The following is a 17447-nucleotide window of genomic DNA, read 5'->3' as shown; positions in this document are numbered from 1 at the left end:
ACTTTAACTGTACACATATTTGAAAAACAACTGGGTAAAAGAGTTTGTTTCTTGGACTAGGGTAGCTTCAATACTGTGTTACTTTTGTTCTTAATATGAATTCTAACAGAGAATGCATGAGCAGATTTGTCAGGTCTATGCAATAATAAAAAATAAAGTAATTCTGTCTCTCCTGAGAGAGAGAGAGAGAGGGTGTACACTCATGTGTGAGGAGATGGGGAGAGACAGCATTACAAATCAATTTGTTCATATTTGTTACTGAGTTTGTGAATATCAGAATGTCTTAGAAATACAAGAAGAAATTGGCAGTATTTTTATTTCATCGAATGGGAAGAAAATCATGTACCAGGGCCCCCATGTACATACTCCATATGTCACATCTCCTTATTGATTTAGAATTCTCTACATTATCAGCTCCCCAATAAAGACATGAAACCAAAACATCCTGCATTTCACTGACCTGAATTCATGGATACCTTGACATGAGATCAACCTGCACTCCCCCAAAAGGGAAAACCATTGTATCTCTCAGGATACACAGAATATTTAACACATTAGTTTTTTTCTTCAAGAAGCTAATTTGAAGAAATCTGCCATTGAAGTATGGATTTATAGAGTACTTCCGAATAAATGTAAAAGTGGGCATTAGTAATACTTTCATAATTATAATTTATTCCATTACTCATTATATTTTAATCCAAAAAAGGTTGTATAGATTTTCAATAATTTTTCTGGAAAAGGGTGTTTGTAAATATCATAATTTGTTTTAGACTTTTTGATATTAATTAAATAAAATGAAATATTTGCTAAATTCTTTTATTTACTTTAGTAACAATCAGAATTTAATTTCAAGCATCTAGGATAATTTAAAATATAAGATATGATTCAACATTAAAAAGCTATGCTAATCTTTCTTAAATTCCTGAAAAAAAATTTAATTATAAAAGAAACTGATATTTCTACAGAACCATTGATGTGATTAGAACCTGGAACAACCTTTTGCTAGACATGACAACTGTGATAATATGTATATGTATAATTCTATGAGTAATTTGACTTTTAGGAATTTATCCTGCAAATAAACTTTCACAAAAATGGGATTTTGTAGCATTTGTTTTTATAAATATGACAAAAACTTATGTATCAACATGGTACTAGATAATTGTGAATTTATATTCAAAAAAGAGTATTAGGCTGAAATTAAGAATACACATCATATACATACATACATAAATACATATTGAACAGGGAACATATCCAATATTTTAAAAAAATAATGTTGGGAGTTTACTTTTTCCCTCATATCTCATACTCTTGGAAGCTGGCTTTTAGTGCCACTTCTCTGATGAAATAATTTTTTACGAGTTAGCAATGTTGAAGAAAGTAGTTCATGTTGTCAGAGGATCTGAATTATCTATAAAAGATTTATTTTATTATATTTCATTTTACCTGTTTATTAGAAATGGCAAAAACCTTATCCAGGAGTTCCATGATTTTCTTCTTAATAACATATTTTTAGAGTGTGTCTCTGATTAACAGCCCATTGACTGTTTTTGTGTGTAAAACAAACACGCCTTCTGTAAAGTTAATGAGAGAAGGCTTTGATGGAATAAGCTAGATCAGTTTTACCTTTTCCCTTAAATAATCAAAAAAACTGTAAAAAATATTAAAACAATGCTTTTTAGATCATGCAAAATAGGTAAAACATGACTATAATCCCTATTAAAAGTTTTTGGTTCAACAGAATCATTTACCCTCATTTAACACATTTGAAGTATTTTTCAATTACATATATTTTACAAAATGATTTTCTTTTTAATAACAGTAAAATGATTTAATTAAAATGTAAATGTTTCATAATTTTTATTATTGTAAACTCTAAGTAATCTGCCATGTTCCAAGTTAACACTGTTTCCTAAATTCAGCATAATATTGTGCATTCTGAAATATTATTGGAAATAATAATTTATATAGTATATTAATAAATAGACTGATCTGACTTTTTTTGTCAAGGTAATCACTATTACACTGCTGGAGGAAATTAAAACCAACCTTGTCTCATTTTTGTCTCTTGACAATGGCGAGAGTATGCTAACTGCTTAGCATTCTCTTAGGAATTATTTTCTGTATATTGACTGAAGTTTCTAAGAGGTTATGTGGACATTGCTAAGCTAGTGATGAGACTAGTGTTAAGTCAGAAAGTTTCCATTTTCCCTTCAATAACCTTAAAATGCTGGAGTTCCTGTCGTGGCACAGTGGTAAATGAATCTGACTAGGAACCATGAGGTTGCAGGTTCAATCCCTGGCCTTGCTCAGTGGGTTAAGGATCCAGCGTTGCCGTGAGCTGTGGTGTAGGTCGCAGATGCGGCTGGGATCCTGTGTTGCTGTGGCTTTGGCATAGGTTGGCGGCTACAGCTCTGATTAGACCCCTAGCCTGGGAACCTCCCTATGCTGCGGGAGCAGCCCTAGAAAAGGCAAAAAGACAATAAATAAATGAATAAATAAAAAATAAAAATAAGAAATAACCTTAAAATGCCAATACCTGTTGTTCAATATATTGCAGAAGTATCCAGAGGTAATTCTTAAAATTTGATGAATCTCAAGTTTTTCATCATTCTTAACTGTTGTTAATGTATTGATGGAAAATGAGTCTTATTTCTAGCTTGATAATAATGCTGAAATTTAAAAAATGTTCTGAACTTTGCCTATTGCCTACAATTTTTTCAATTTAAATATAAATTCATGTGTCATAATCATATGCCATCTTTTTCTCACTCCCAAACTCAGCCTATGTAACACTGCATGTGCTATAATATAAAATAGCTATCCAAGATTATCTTGAATTGTTGTGTTCTGGATTGTAGACTATAGCTATTTTTAAAAAATCTGAGATGAAATAAATGATGAGTATATGGCTCATGTATAAAAATCTAATCATATTAATTTTCTATATGGACATTATTTCATATAGTAAAATTCAATGTCAGTGCTGCCCTTGCTAAGCTATATAGAGAAATACAAGCACTATAATTAACAATGAGTTTATTTTCTAGCATACTAGGCAGAAATGCAGCCCCCCATAGGAAGATAAAAATGGAAAAGCAAATTAAAATGGATTTGAGCCAATACATTGCTAGATCAATATCTGGCACTCATAGACCTGCTTAGCGAAGATTCTATAGCTATTCAGCAATCTTATTACTTCTACCAAATGATTAAATGCTACCCATGTATATTTACTGAGAAGGTAAAGAATAAAATCAGAAAGGATGTAGACTAACAGAAACTCTCAAAAATTGTTAATATTCGCATAACAAGAAACAACCCTGTAACAATCAGAATTATAATTAAACATTCTCTTAAAATACATACACAGTTTAATTAGAAGGACTTCCCAGGATTTTGTGTATGTGTGTGTGCCTATTTTTGCTATCTGAAAATTCATTTCTCTACTGCCCAATTATTCTGCAAATAGGTGGGAATGACAGCATCCTCAGTGTTAAGGGTATACTCTGATTGGCCTATAAAATTGGTCTATTATCTCATCCCACTCCCAAAGTGATTGGTTCAGCTCTCGACTACATATTCGACTATTACCTTCAGTGCACAGAATTCTCCTGTTCACAGTAAAGGCTCCAGATTATGTGTATGAAGAGTAACTTACCTTTCTAATAAATGTTTAGTGAAAGAAATTCTCCCTCCCTTCCTAATGGAAATTGGTGACATCACTGAATGGTGAAATAAAGCCTAGTTTGTAGTCTTCACTTTTTCTGAACTTGTCCATTATGTGAGAAAATAACTTCCCTTTGTTCTTTTAGCTGGTTAGTTGAAGCCAGGCCCTCTAACAAATGAGATTGAAAAATGTGTGTTCCATGTACTTGTTAGGTAACACTTGTTACAAGAAAATCATTCTGGATTCTAATAAATATTTTGGAATTCTACCATCTTTTCAAGGCCTCATTAAATACTGAAAATAATCACAGAAAAATGTGATGAGCTGCAATGTTTCAGACTGGATTATCTCAGAGCAGACAGAATAAATAAACACATTTATTGTGATTTTTCAAACTTTGAAGCATCTGGATGTTGCTTTTGGACCTCAGAGCTACAATGTTCTGAGGTGTTTCTACATATGACTCAGATGGGCACTTTCTTTTTTAATCATTTGACTTTAGGCAGATGTAACTTTGGAACAGTCTGCCTAATTAGATATAGCTGGATTCTCTATTCTGATTAAAGTTTGCATTCATTTCCATATTCATCTGTTGTTCATCTCCTTCACAGCTTTAAACAATTGTAAGATATTTAAATTATTGTCAGGTCTTAAATTCTTTAACATTTTAGCCAGACTCACTTTCTACTGCTCTATATTTATACTAAGTAAATACATAAGGTCTGACATTGAGTTTTATTTTATTTTATTTATTTATTTTTTGTTTTTTTAGGGCCACACCCACAGCTTATGGATATCCCCAGGCCAGACGTGGAACTGGAGCTACAGCCACTGGCCTACACCACAGCCACAGCAATGCAGGTTCCTAGCAGCATCTGAGACATACACCACAGCTCACAGCAATGCTAGATCCTTAACCCACTGAGCAAGGCCAGGGATCGAACTTGTGTCCTCATGGATGCTAATCAGATTTGTTTCCACTGAGCTACGACAGGAACTCCTGACATTGGATTTTAATAAAACTGTGCCATGGCATGGTTTTCTCAAAAAGAATGAGAATGTGGAAAATAATATGAGCAGTATTAATTATGGTGTAGATTTTTCAGAACTTTACACAAATCTATTGATTTCCCTCATTTGAGCTCCAAGCCATGAGTTCTGACATTATCTATAGGAAGTGTCAGAGTGGCAGCCAAGAAAAATGATTGGTAATTATTAGAATTTAACTCTTATATTGTTGAGCTAGCTATAAGAAAGGAATATTGTGAGAAGAATTACAATTAAGTTTCTGTCTGGATTTCAGAGACTAGATGGATATTTCTAAACCTAGAGAAAATGAGCTGGAAAAAAGGAACTGTAGAGAAGACAAGCTACTTAGACATCAGGGAAGGCCCCTGAAAGAGAGGCCAACCACCCAAGACAACCGTGTGTGTGTGTGTGTGTGTGTGTGTGTGTGTGTGTGTGTGTCTGAAAGTAAGCCAGAGACAGAGAGACGGAGATAAAGAAAGAGAATCTAGAATGATACATTCCCTAGCTCAAGCTAAAGCTAAGAATAACAGACTATGTTGTATAGGCCTAACAAGGCAGAAGCCCACATGTCTTTCCTCTGGTACAAAAGGCACAGAAGAGCATCTGAGAGGAATATGAAAGAGCTAGTCATTGGCCTACAAATACAAAAAACAACTTTTCAGCAGTGAAGAGGATATGGCTTTCACCATATAAAACAACAGATTTCAGAAATTTTCTGAATCTCTGGGTCTTGCCACACTTCCATGACAATATTCTTAGGGTGGTTCCCTATAAAATATATACATATTTTAATAATTAGATATAATATAATAATTAAGATATAAAATATATTAATAATTTATTAATATATAAAATAATTACATATATATATATATAAAATCTCCAGCCTTCACCTTAAACCAGCCTATGCAAAGAATGGATATAAAGAGGAAGGAAAAAGACAAAAATCAGTGTTCCAAAATTCAAAAACTCAGTCCTAAATTTCAATAATTGTAATATTATCACTAAACAACACAGAGGTGTCTGCTCATTAAACCATTTTGAAAGGAAATAAGGGAGATATGTTTGACTCTCTGCAGTGCCACTGATTTCTGACCCCGAAGCAGCAATAAAATGGATCATCTTATTTTTACCAGGTGTCCCAATCCCCATGTCGTCCTCTAAAAAGTCTATAAAAGGGGAGGTTGAATTAGATGGGATAAACTTATTGTTTAGTAATGGTTTCTTTACAGAGCAAAGGAGCTGCAGAAAAAAACTTCAGCTGGTGCAAAACTCCTAGTGTCTTAAAATGCCCTACTTTAAAAATGTCTGAAGACTAGGACTAGCCTAAAGGAAAGAGGTCACCTGTTTCATCAAACATGAATTCTGGTGGAGTTTCTAGGAAATTGCAAGGTTCACAGAAGCTTTTTGGAAGAGACTGGAGAAAGAGAGAGGGAAGCAACTGACATACATAAAACTCTAGAAAGGCAGTGGAAAGGTAATAAGCATAGGTAAGAAGAGACAGAAGAGCACATTAAGAGCAAGCACTCAGAGTTTGGTTTCCTGAGTTCAAGTCCTTATCCACTATGTGACCTTGAGCCAGTGACTTTCCTCCTCCTTTTTCATCTTTAACTGGGATAACAACAGTGACTACCTCTTATGTTGTTTTGTAATGACTGGTGAGATACCAGAGAAAATGATAGGACCGTGCTTGACACACAGAAGTGGGTGAAGATATTTATTATTAATATTTAAGTTAATGGGAATCAAAATCAGACTCTTTTTAAAAAACTTTGTGATTTACTGATAGTATATACCTGAACAATATAAAATTCCTAATCTTTATTTTCCCAGTTTGTAAAGTCTGAATAGTAACATAACACATTTCCTCAATGTCTGATACTTAAATTGAAAATGTAACATATGACTTGGAAATTGCATATAATCAGTATACCGTGAAACAAATTTTTCTCTTTAAGTTTTCTATATATGTATCAACATATTCAAAATGTATTTTTCCCTTTATATTAGGTTGAATGCATTAAAATTTTCTATTTCCTAAGTATATGCATTGTATATAATTTTGGTGGAGATTGAACAAGAAAAACATAAAAGGCTTCACTGAGTCTCTAAGACAGTACCTGACCTGCAGTAAGATCTCAAGCTCATGTTTGGGAAAAATAATGAAAGGAAAAAATTATGCAGATAAAGTAAAAAAAAGTTGTTAGTCTGCATTTATTGAAAATATTCCAAAAATAAATGAGTCATAGGCAGATTAACTTTTGAACAAGAAAGATCACATCAAAAAGTAATTAATTAGCATAAAAAGGAGATAAGCTCATATCCTATCTAGTTTGAGCTACGATTTTTGAATTAAACATATTTCAGGCAGAGTAAGAAACTACTTGTAGAAACTATTTCATTATACTATGCTCAAAAGTACAATGTCAATGATGGGTTTTCTTTCAGCATGTTAGTACTTAACTGTACTGGAGATATGTTATAATTGATTAAAAAATAATGGTTATATTCACAGCAGTTAATAATATTCAGAAAATTATTGAGGACTGGCTATTTTATAATGCATTTTCTCTATTAAGTTATTAGAATGTGAAGATTATAAGCTATCATTTAATAAAGATACTATTAACTTGGAAAATTTGCTATTGTGTACTGTATATGTTTTTTGTTTGTTTGTTTTTGATTATTTTTGTCTTTTTGCCTTTTCTATGGCTGCTCCCACGGCATATGGAGGTTCCCAGGCTAGGGGTCTAATTGGAGCTGTAGCCACCGGCCTACACCAGAGCCACAGCAACGCGGGATCTGAGCCACGTCTGCAACCTACACCATAGCTCACGGCAACACCAGATCCTTAACCCACTGAGCAAGGCCAGGGATCGAACCTGCAACTTCATGGTTCCTAGTCGGATTCGTTAACCACTGCACCACCACGGGAACTCCAAGTATACTATATATGTTAAGATATCCAATATTAAATTGTAATTCAATTTTTATGTATATCGAGTGTATGGGTGTATAGTTACAAGGGTGAGTATGTATTACAAACAAAAAATTACCAGTTATTGATGATACTGCCCTTTCTCTTCATTTCATCTCTATCATCTACCAAAATGCAGTTTGTTCCAGCTCATTTATTAACAGACTTGACACTTAGCTAGCAATCATTCTTTCCATTGCATATCTTGTCACAACTTTGACTACATTTCAATGTATAGATATATGATTCTTTCAATTTTCTACACTTTCAATTCCTTGTTTTTAATCGCTAGTAAATCATTTTTCCATTTACGCCAAGTTACACACTCCCATGATTCCTTGGGTCTTATTAGCAACTATATTTGTTACTGAAATCTGTGAGCCCCTGTGGCAAATGACTCGAACCAGAGGAGGGGGTCATGGAACATCTAATTTATAGCCAATCGGTCAGAGGCATCAATGACAACCTAGACTGGTGATTGATTTGACAGAGGTGGGGGCAGTCTTGTGGGACTAAACCCTTAATCTGTAGGATATGATGCTAACTCCAGGGAGACAGTGTCAGAAATAGGCTGAACTGTAGGACACCCAGTTACTGCCCTAGAAATGCTAGGTGTAGGGAACTCCCACACATTTTGCGATTAGAAGTACATAGCTGAAGTAGTGTTGCAGTAAGGATTGAGAGTTGAGAAAACACATAGGAGTTCTTTTTCTCTATATAGTCTAACAAACTATTTTCCAGTAGGGTTAAAATCTCAGACACCTAGAACTGTTGACCAGAATACAACAAAATAATAACTAACACGATCTCTTGGAACTGGAATGTAGGCCTCGAAATGTTAACCTATCTGTTTTAACTACTCTTCATATGTATATGAAGAAAAAATGTATACATATATATGTACATAATATATACACACATACATATGTACATAATATATACACACATACATATATATGTACATAATATACATACACATTAGAATAACAAAATATTGCTTGATTTTGAAGGTAGAAATGGTTGTAGTAAGGAACACAATTTTTTTTGTCATTAGAAATATCACAGGGGCTTTATTTCCTAATTTAAAATTTGAAATAATTTTAATTACATATTATAATCATTTAGATTTCATTCACAAAGAATGTTTGCCTTAAATATTGCCTTGGAACTAAGAGGAATTAATTAAAAAGCAGAATAGGCAAACAATTTTACTTCCCAAAAAATGAACATCATTTTCTTTAATAATTAGAGGAAATATTTTCAACTTATCAGTGCTCACTGAGCTGAGGATGTATATCATTAACAATAATAAAATAGATAATTCTGTACAATGAATGGCCAGTTGCATGACATTTATAGAATAAGGAACATTTTAAAGTAATATTTCCTGGCATGAATATCAGTTTAGAAGAATGTTAGCCAAGCAAGTTTAGATAACCTGAGTGGTGGTGAGGTGGAACTGCGTTTATGTTCATACCTCTTCATCTATTTGTAAGTGTGCTGGGTAGTAGTGTACAGAGGCTGAAGTTTCCTTTTATTTATTTTTTTTTTTGTATTCTTTACCCTGTCCTACTGTTATGCATGTTATATTGATAAAACAAAGCATGTTTGTTTAAACTTACATTGATTTTTAAATCAACACTGATTTTGAACAGAGCCTCCCTCTCAAGCTTCAACTTAATTTATATTGATCTTTTTGACTTTGTGATGTACAGCAACCTGTATCTTTCTTATTATAGACCGAAAACATAAAATGTATTCAATATAATACTGTAATCTGCAATTTAATTACAAACAATTTTTAATTTCCCAAATTAATTCTTACCATTTGTATAAAATTATATTTTAGACAATTTGAAAATATTTATAAGTATTTTTATTCTATTACGGGCAATGAACTTCTTCAGGAAGGGAGCCTGGCAGTCTGGCATTTAAAAAGGATCCTGTACTAAATAGAAACACGATGAAGTTATGGGTTTAAATTAAACCATATTTAAGGATTATGTTTTCAGAAAGTTTTTTTTTTTTAAGGTCTAATTTATAACTAAAAATAAAAAAAAAAATACCATTGAAAATATATCCACCAGCCTCCACACACCTGAAAAGTCCAAATCCAGTTACATATAGGCTTTGTTCTTTCCACTTAACAAGCCTTGGATTACCAAAACAAATAGATGGGGCCAAGGATATGTTGTTAGTGAAAATACAAATTCAGAATTATTCTATAACATTTTATCTGATCTATTTAATTGCACATTATTTAAAATTCCTTTTAAATGTGAGACAAATTGTTATAAACAGAATACTTCAACTCAAAATTGTTTGTTTGTTGGAATTTTCAGTTCAGTGGTAGAGATCAATATACAATGATATGCTATTTGATGAAACAAAAAATGTAAAATTGTAAATGTGTAAGTGCTGAGAGAAAAGAAGCTGAATAAAAAGCATGTAGCTAATCTGGTTTAGATCAGAGTTAAGCCTGGATAGTCAAATTCCACAACAACCCACAGAACCTTGCAGCTCCATCACCTACTTTAAATAGCTATTAATGACGGAGGGAGAGATATGTATTCCAGAGAGGAAATAGCACGGGGTATCACTGCAGTGTGTTGGGTATGCAGGAACATGATCACCGAGTCTTTAAAGGTAAAGAATCCCTTGAAATGAAACAAAAGTGGATGGGGGGAGATCAAATTAAGGATTAATTTTGTAAATCAGTCAATGTCAGTAGTGTAAATATAGGATGTGGAAATGAGGATAGGGTGAATTGATAGAAGTGGAGTGTATAACGTGTGTGTGTGTGTACGTGTGTGCACTTATGTCTGCATGTATGAATCAATGTATTAAAATAACATGGAGGAGTTCCCATTGTGGTGCAGCGGAAATGAATCTGACTAGGAACCATGAGGTTGCAGGTTCAATCCCTGGCCTTGCTCAGTGGGTTAAGGATCCAGCGTTGCCATGAGCTATGGTATAGGTTGCAGATGTGGCTCGAATCTGGTGTTGCTGTGGCTCTGGCATAGGCCAGCAGCTGCAGCTCTGACTGGACCCCTAGCCTGGGAACCTCCATATGTCATGGGTGCAGCCCTAAAAAGTCAAAATAAATAAATAAATAACACGGAAAAACTGAACAATTAGACCTGAAAGGTGACAGGGAAAAATAATGTCTAGGTTTGCCTAACTGAATGCTCAGTAGAGCTGGTAATTGAGGTAGAGAAAGAAGATAAAATAGGAGAGGGATGATTATGAATTTTTCTTTGGAAATTGTTCATTGAGTTTTTTTTATATCCAAGGAGAGCTATGGGTCCCTAATCCCTTATTTCACTATTTAAAATTTAAAGTTCCTTAAAAATCAAATGACTTGTTTTTATAAATATATAGCAACTCATTTGGCAATAAAGCGATCTAAACCAGGGTGACACTATGTAATTTTTAATGAATGGTGCTTAATATAAATATTTACAAATTTAGAGTTGTTGCATGTACTGGTTGTAATTTACATAGCACTCAATGTACAGGCCTACCTAAAATCCAAAACTTACTTAATTTTTAGGCTCACAGAACCCCAGTGATTTCAAACAAGGGGTTTGAAGGCGTAACAGCTATGAAGCACAGAGATGAAAACAGGGCTACAGAAATACCTTGTGATCTACTTACCAGTGAGGGGAGAATACATGGAGTAGGAAGGGAACAAGATCTAATGGTAGAATCACAACATCTGAAGATAAGCCCATGAATCGGAAATTGAGGGATACATCCAGTGTTAAGAGGGAATCAAGAAAGCCTAATGTTACAAAAGACCAGGAAGTGAATGTTACAGGGAAAATGGAACACTCCACTTTAAAACATTGAGAACTAAGTCTAGATACTCATATTGCAACAGAACAAAGGGTGAGGGAAAAAATGTATACATGTAAGAGTAACTTAATCCCCATGCTGTACAGCAGGGAAAAAAAATAAATTAAAAAAAATTGAGATACTGAACTTTTTGTTGTTGAGTTGAAGGTGTTCCTTATATATACTTTGGATATTAATATTTTATATATGCGGGTTGCAAATATTTTGTCTCATTCTGTTGGTTGCCTTTGTACTCTGTTGTTTCCTTTGCCATGATTTTTTTAAAAATCTGAGATACTCCTACCTGTCTATTTTTGCTTTAATTGTTTGTGCTTAATTGTCATATCCAAGAAATCACTGCCAAGACCAATGTCGTGAAGCTTTTCCCCTATGTGTTCCAACAGGTGTAAGAAAAGATGCTCAATGTCACTTATCCCTAGAGAAATGCAAAAGAAGACAACAATGAGATAGCATGGCACACCTGTTAGGGTAGCCATTATCAATAAAACAAGAAACAAGTGTTGACCAGGATGCAGAGATACTGGAATTGGTGTGTGCTTTTGGTGAATACTAAATGGTGCAGTTGCCGTGGAAAACCCTATGGAGCTTCCTCAAAAAGTTAAAAATAGAGCTACCCGTATTGTCCCCCCAAATCACTTCCGGGTATATATCCAAAGAATAGATATCAGGATCCTGAAGCATTATCAGAACTCTTGCATTCATTGCAGCACTATTTATAATAGCCAAGAAGTAGGTATGATCTAAATGCCTATAGGCAGATGAACAGATAAAGGGAAAGTGGTGTATACATGCAATAGAATATTAGTCTCCTGTAAAAAAGAAGGAAATCCCGCATTATGTGACAATATGGATGAATTTTGAGAACACTGTGGTGAATGAAATAAGCCAGTCACGGAAAAATAAATACTGCATTATTCTACTTAAACAAGGTATCTAAAATAGTCATATAAGCAGAGAATATAATAGTGTTGCCAGAGGTTTGGGGCAGAAAGGAGAAATGGGGAGAGGCTAAACAACAGCTATAAAATTTCAGTTACTCAAGGTGAATGAATTCTAGAGGTCTGCTGTACAACACTGTCTATGGTTCCACAGCACAGTGTAGGCAGTACACTTACAAATCTGTTAAAAGGGTAAATCTAATATTAATTGTTTTCACTACAACAAAAATAAAGAAGAAAGAAAGAGCTGGCACTGTTAAATACTGCTGAGATGTCAAGGCATTGAGAATTTTGAAATGTATTTTATTGAATATATATTATAAAATTTTAGGATAAAATTTCCCTTATTTCAAGGATAAGGAAACTAATCTCAAAACCAATCAGTTTCCCCACAGATCTAGAGCTTGCACTTTTTTGAAATAAGATCTGCTTAAATCTACATTTTGTTTACATTTATATTCTCCCCCTAAATATACTACCTTCCTTTTAGACCTCAAATATTTATAAGCATGTATTAAGTAATTATACATATTAAGTAATTCCAAGTTATTGTGTTGCCATTTTAATGCATATCCTTTCTGTGATTTGCAACTAATATCATGTGAGTTAATGCTCTAGGGATTTATACCACTGCTGAGTTGCAGGAGGTATATTCTGGATAACTTAGGAAACTACAAGGACATAGGAGATAATCTTAATATATGTGAATTTTTAACATCTGTCATCAAAGGAATAATCCAGGGACTTTTCAATAACAGTTATAAAATGTACCATTTATGTAAGAATGCAAGCCAGGACACTAAAAGATTACATATTTTAAAATTATTTTTGATTACCAATAAAGGCAGCTTTTATTTTATATAATAGCTAAAGGTAATTGAGAAAAGGCAATAACATTTTGTTTTCATGTTTATATGTTATGCTAGTGTAAATATTAAAACAGCATCAAGTTATATCTGTGCAACTATGTTTTTATGATTTAAGATGTAGTCTTTATCCCTTACTGTCATTAAACATTTAAAATTCTATACTAACTTCACAGACTTTTGGGTATCTTCCTAGAAGTTGTTGTCAACCCAAAGCTTTTCTACACTTAACCAACCTAAGCTATTGTCTTCAATCTTCTTTAAAAAGGTTGGTTTGAGGTAAATGGAAATTCTGCTCTGTGAAGGCAGGTGTTATGAATCATTCAGACATCACAGGGTCTCTCCTGTGTTTTCATCTACATAACCCCTGATCTGACCATTACAGCAGATGTATATTCATCTGGGACAGGCCAAAATGTCTCAAAATAAATATCCTCAATAATAAGGGCTTTATTGTTAAAATGTATTTATCTAAAATTTTTAGGTAAGATGACTATGCAGTTCAGAAGCTCTATCAGAAAAAGAGCTGCACAGTGATAACTTGTAAACAATTAGTTTAGTATCCCTGAAAAACAGGGTGATGGGGCATAATAAGGAAGGGTGATGCCTGAAATTTCAGACCAAATGAATGAAATAAAAAATAATATTTTTGATATATGAGTTAGAATATTAGCATGTTCAGATTATAAGTATCACTAAAGAATTTTTACATAGTAGTTATTATTTTTACATTTTATATAGGTCCTCAAATGGTATTAGTTTTCTGACTTGTCTTCTTCATTTATAACAAATAGTATTAGTCAATAAAAATCTTTAAGGATAATTGTGATAAGCAATATTTTTCATAACATTAACAACTTAAATATCAAATCCTCAGTGTAAGACAGTATTTAAGATTTGTCACACTATTCAAAGATTTGTCATGTATTTTCAAAAAGAATCCTTGAAACACTGTAATATTCTCTGGAGAATGGCTATTTGATTAGGAATGTATGTATATAATATGTAATATATATAATTCATGTATTATTACATACAACAGAATCTATATTAGCTAATATTAGTATTAAACATATATAACATGTTTAACCTTTTAAATATAAAATTTGTTAATTATATTTATGCTAGTTATATGAATAGGATCAATATATTTAAGTAAGATCATACTCTAGAGTTTCTGAACTAATGTCAATTCTAGTATCATCAGAGCATTAACATGAAAAAAACAAAAAGACAAATTACTTAAAATGTTGATATAGTGAAATTGGGCTATATTTAAAAGTTTGCATCTATTGCTGTTTATGCACCCTTTAAATAGTTAAGCCTTATTTTGCCTAAAATTGAAGAAAATTGATGAAATTTCATGAAATTATATAGAAATATGTAAAACTTCAGTTAAGCCTTTCTATGCAGCAGTGTCAGTGATTTAGTTTTTGGATATAAAAATGGTCAAATATTTTCTGCATATAATGCTTCTACTTATTCATTTTTTATAAAAATTGGAAATCAATTAATAAGTAGTCTTTATTTTTCAACATTTTATTATTTAAATGTTAACAGAAGTTGCCAACATATCATTCTACTAAAATGAACTTATTTCAAAACGTTTTCTGTAACTTATCTTTATGTATACATATTTATATATTTTTAAAATTGGGATGTCATTTTTTTCCAAAAATGATTTTTTGACATCTCAGTGATTTCAATTCAGCAGCTGCAAAGATTTGGAGACTACCCTTATTAAATTTACAAAAATATTCATTAGATTTTATTATCTGATTTTCGTAAAAATACTCATTTTTTCCAATGATACCATGAAAGAGATGTCAGGACATATATCACCATTATTAACACAAGTATGTAAATATATTTATAAATTAAAAAATCTGTATATCTGTAATGAACCAATTTGCAAAGAGGCAAAGGCATCTGGCTGACATCAGCATTCCTGGCAGGCAAAGCTGTACCCCAGGCCCTCACTGGACAGACTTTGCTATGCGGAGAAATGATGAGTCTCCCAGGTGTAGTCTAGCCCCTTTTAGACTAATGTGCATACATGGAATGCGATATGGGGGTGGGGTTCCCTGTCTCTCTTGGAATGTTGCCTGTAGCAAGTCCAGTTCACCAGATGAGGTGGCCCTCCTTTACTGGGCCTTGAACACAGCGCATACATGTCCTATGCAGAAATGGTGAGTTGGGGCACTCACTGGTCACTTCAACACTGTTGCTTATAATTACGTCTTCAGTGCTACATTATATGCTTTCTAGTGTGAGTTCATGACCCACTGCACAATGAGACAGTGCCTCAGTTCTCTGCAAATAAAATCGTTCCATTACCTCTTTCTTCAAGATGTAGTCTCCTTCATTCTATTAATCTCTCTGGAACTTCTCCTGGTTAGCTTCCCGCATACTGCAAACGCAGCAGCTGTAACAAAAAATAATAACTTTTCTTATTTTCAATGTGGTTTGATTCATTTCCTAACAACTAGACTACAAGCAAAAATATGCACTTATATAGAAATATACTTACATATCCTCATTCTCAGAGAAGACATGACTTAATACCAGATGAATGATTTACAGTCTGGGTCATGACACTCTGTATAGGCTTTGTGTGCCTAGTTCATAGTTCCCTCACTTTCACGTTTTAACTTCTGGCACTCCTTCTATGGATCAATAAGCTGAGCAAATATGTGATCAAAATTAGCTCTTAAAGTTAATATTAGAACTTACAGGCTATCAGACAGGAGAAGGCACTATTTCTGTCTCTTTATTTTTAACTCAGAGACTCCAAGAATGTCTAGAATAAGCACAAGATAAAATTAACAATGGAATGAATAAAATTATCAGTCTTCTTTGGAGACTTGAAAATAAGCAGATTGAATTAAACATTAACAGGACTAAGCTAATTAAAAGATACATATTAGGAGGCAGAGCAAGATGGCGGAGGAGTGAGAGGTCGCACGCTCACCTTCTCCCACATACACACCAGAAAAACACATCTCCATGTAAAACGACTCACACAGAACATCAACTGAATGCTGGCAGAGGAACTTAAACCTCCAAAAAGGGCAAGAAAGTCTTGACATAGCTGGGTAGAACAAAAGAAAAAAGAGAGAGCGAGAGAAGGAATCAGGCCGGGACTAGCATTCCTGAGAGGGAGCTGCGAAGGAGAAAAGGAACCATACCCTGGGAAGCCACCTAACCAACGGGGAGATCAGCCGTTGGAGGGACCTCAAAGTTGCCGGAGCAGCTGCTGGACTGAGAACAGCAAAGCAGAGTGAGAGCCGCAGGGATCCTCTGAACCACCGGCCCTGACACCACAGCCTGAGACGCTCGGGCAGGGGCTGGGCGCTGAGACTTAGGCTCCGGAGGTCAGTCCTGGGGAGAAGCCTGGGGCTGGCTGTGTGGGGACAACCTCAGGGGCTAAGGAGCAGGGCACCATGGGTGGGGGAGCGGTGAGTGGAACGCCCTGGCAGAGGGAACCCGGGAGAAGGTCGGGCAGTAGGACAGGCACGGTGCCATAGCTGGGGAAGGCCAGAGGAGGAGGGGCGGACCACCAGCACTGGAAACGGGCTGTGCCTGAGCATGCGCAGGCCCTCAGGCTCAGAGGGCGGGGCGGCTCTGGCACAGGCTACCACAGTGAGGAGCCTCTTGCTTGTTTAGGGGAGAATAGGCGCTTCTTGGCGCAGGCAACTAGTGGCCAGGCACCTGTTGTGTGGGCTGATTGCATTGTGGTACCTCTTGCAGGTACCTCTACAGGTGGCAGGGACAGACCAAGGCTGCCATCTCAGAGGCCAGAGGGAGGCGTGGCTTGTCACCATTGGGAGCCATGGGTGGGCTCCACCTGTGACCCCAGTCACCTCAGGGGTTGGCAAAAAAAGAGAAAAAGAGGGCACTACAACCAAGCACCATAAGCTGTTGCTCTCGCTCCCCTGGGAACACACCCACCCTGAAGCTGCCACTGCCAAATGCTCTGGGCAGTACCCAAACACTTGATCACTGTCCCTTCCCAAGACCCTACAACTAGGAACAGCTGGTGCAGCACCTCCTGTGTGGGCTAAGTGGGCAGGGTGTTTCTTGCATGGTCTGCAGGTGGCAGGGGC

At 34.9% G+C, this 17447-nt stretch overlaps 1 long non-coding RNA gene across 9 annotated transcripts in view; it reads right to left on the bottom strand.

Annotated features, from left to right (window-relative positions):
- The window catches only part of LOC102164643 (uncharacterized), a 1014431-nt gene that overhangs the window by 238063 nt on the left and 758921 nt on the right, over positions 1 to 17447 (bottom strand). For 2 of the 9 annotated variants that reach the window (XR_306286.4, XR_306289.4), the window contains exons 1-3: positions 16530 to 16892; positions 16313 to 16432; positions 15679 to 15766 (exon numbers count right to left, since the gene is read on the bottom strand). This is a non-coding gene — a long non-coding RNA (uncharacterized LOC102164643). Of the gene's footprint in view, positions 1 to 15678; positions 15767 to 15871; positions 16023 to 16312; positions 16433 to 16529; positions 16893 to 17447 lie in introns of those variants that run through there. The other 7 variants (XR_014820093.1, XR_014820096.1, XR_014820095.1 and 4 more) reach the window with 4 other exon arrangements.

The sequence above is a fragment of the Sus scrofa genome, chromosome 11 (assembly GCF_054392235.1).
Source record: "Sus scrofa isolate SSC_HxYL_T2T_F1_AM1 chromosome 11, Sscrofa_HxYL_maternal_Yorkshire_Landrace_v2.0, whole genome shotgun sequence".
Taxonomy (NCBI): domain Eukaryota; kingdom Metazoa; phylum Chordata; class Mammalia; order Artiodactyla; family Suidae; genus Sus; species Sus scrofa.
The sequence above is the reverse complement of the archived record's forward strand: the minus strand, read 5'-3'. Positions and strand labels throughout refer to the sequence as shown.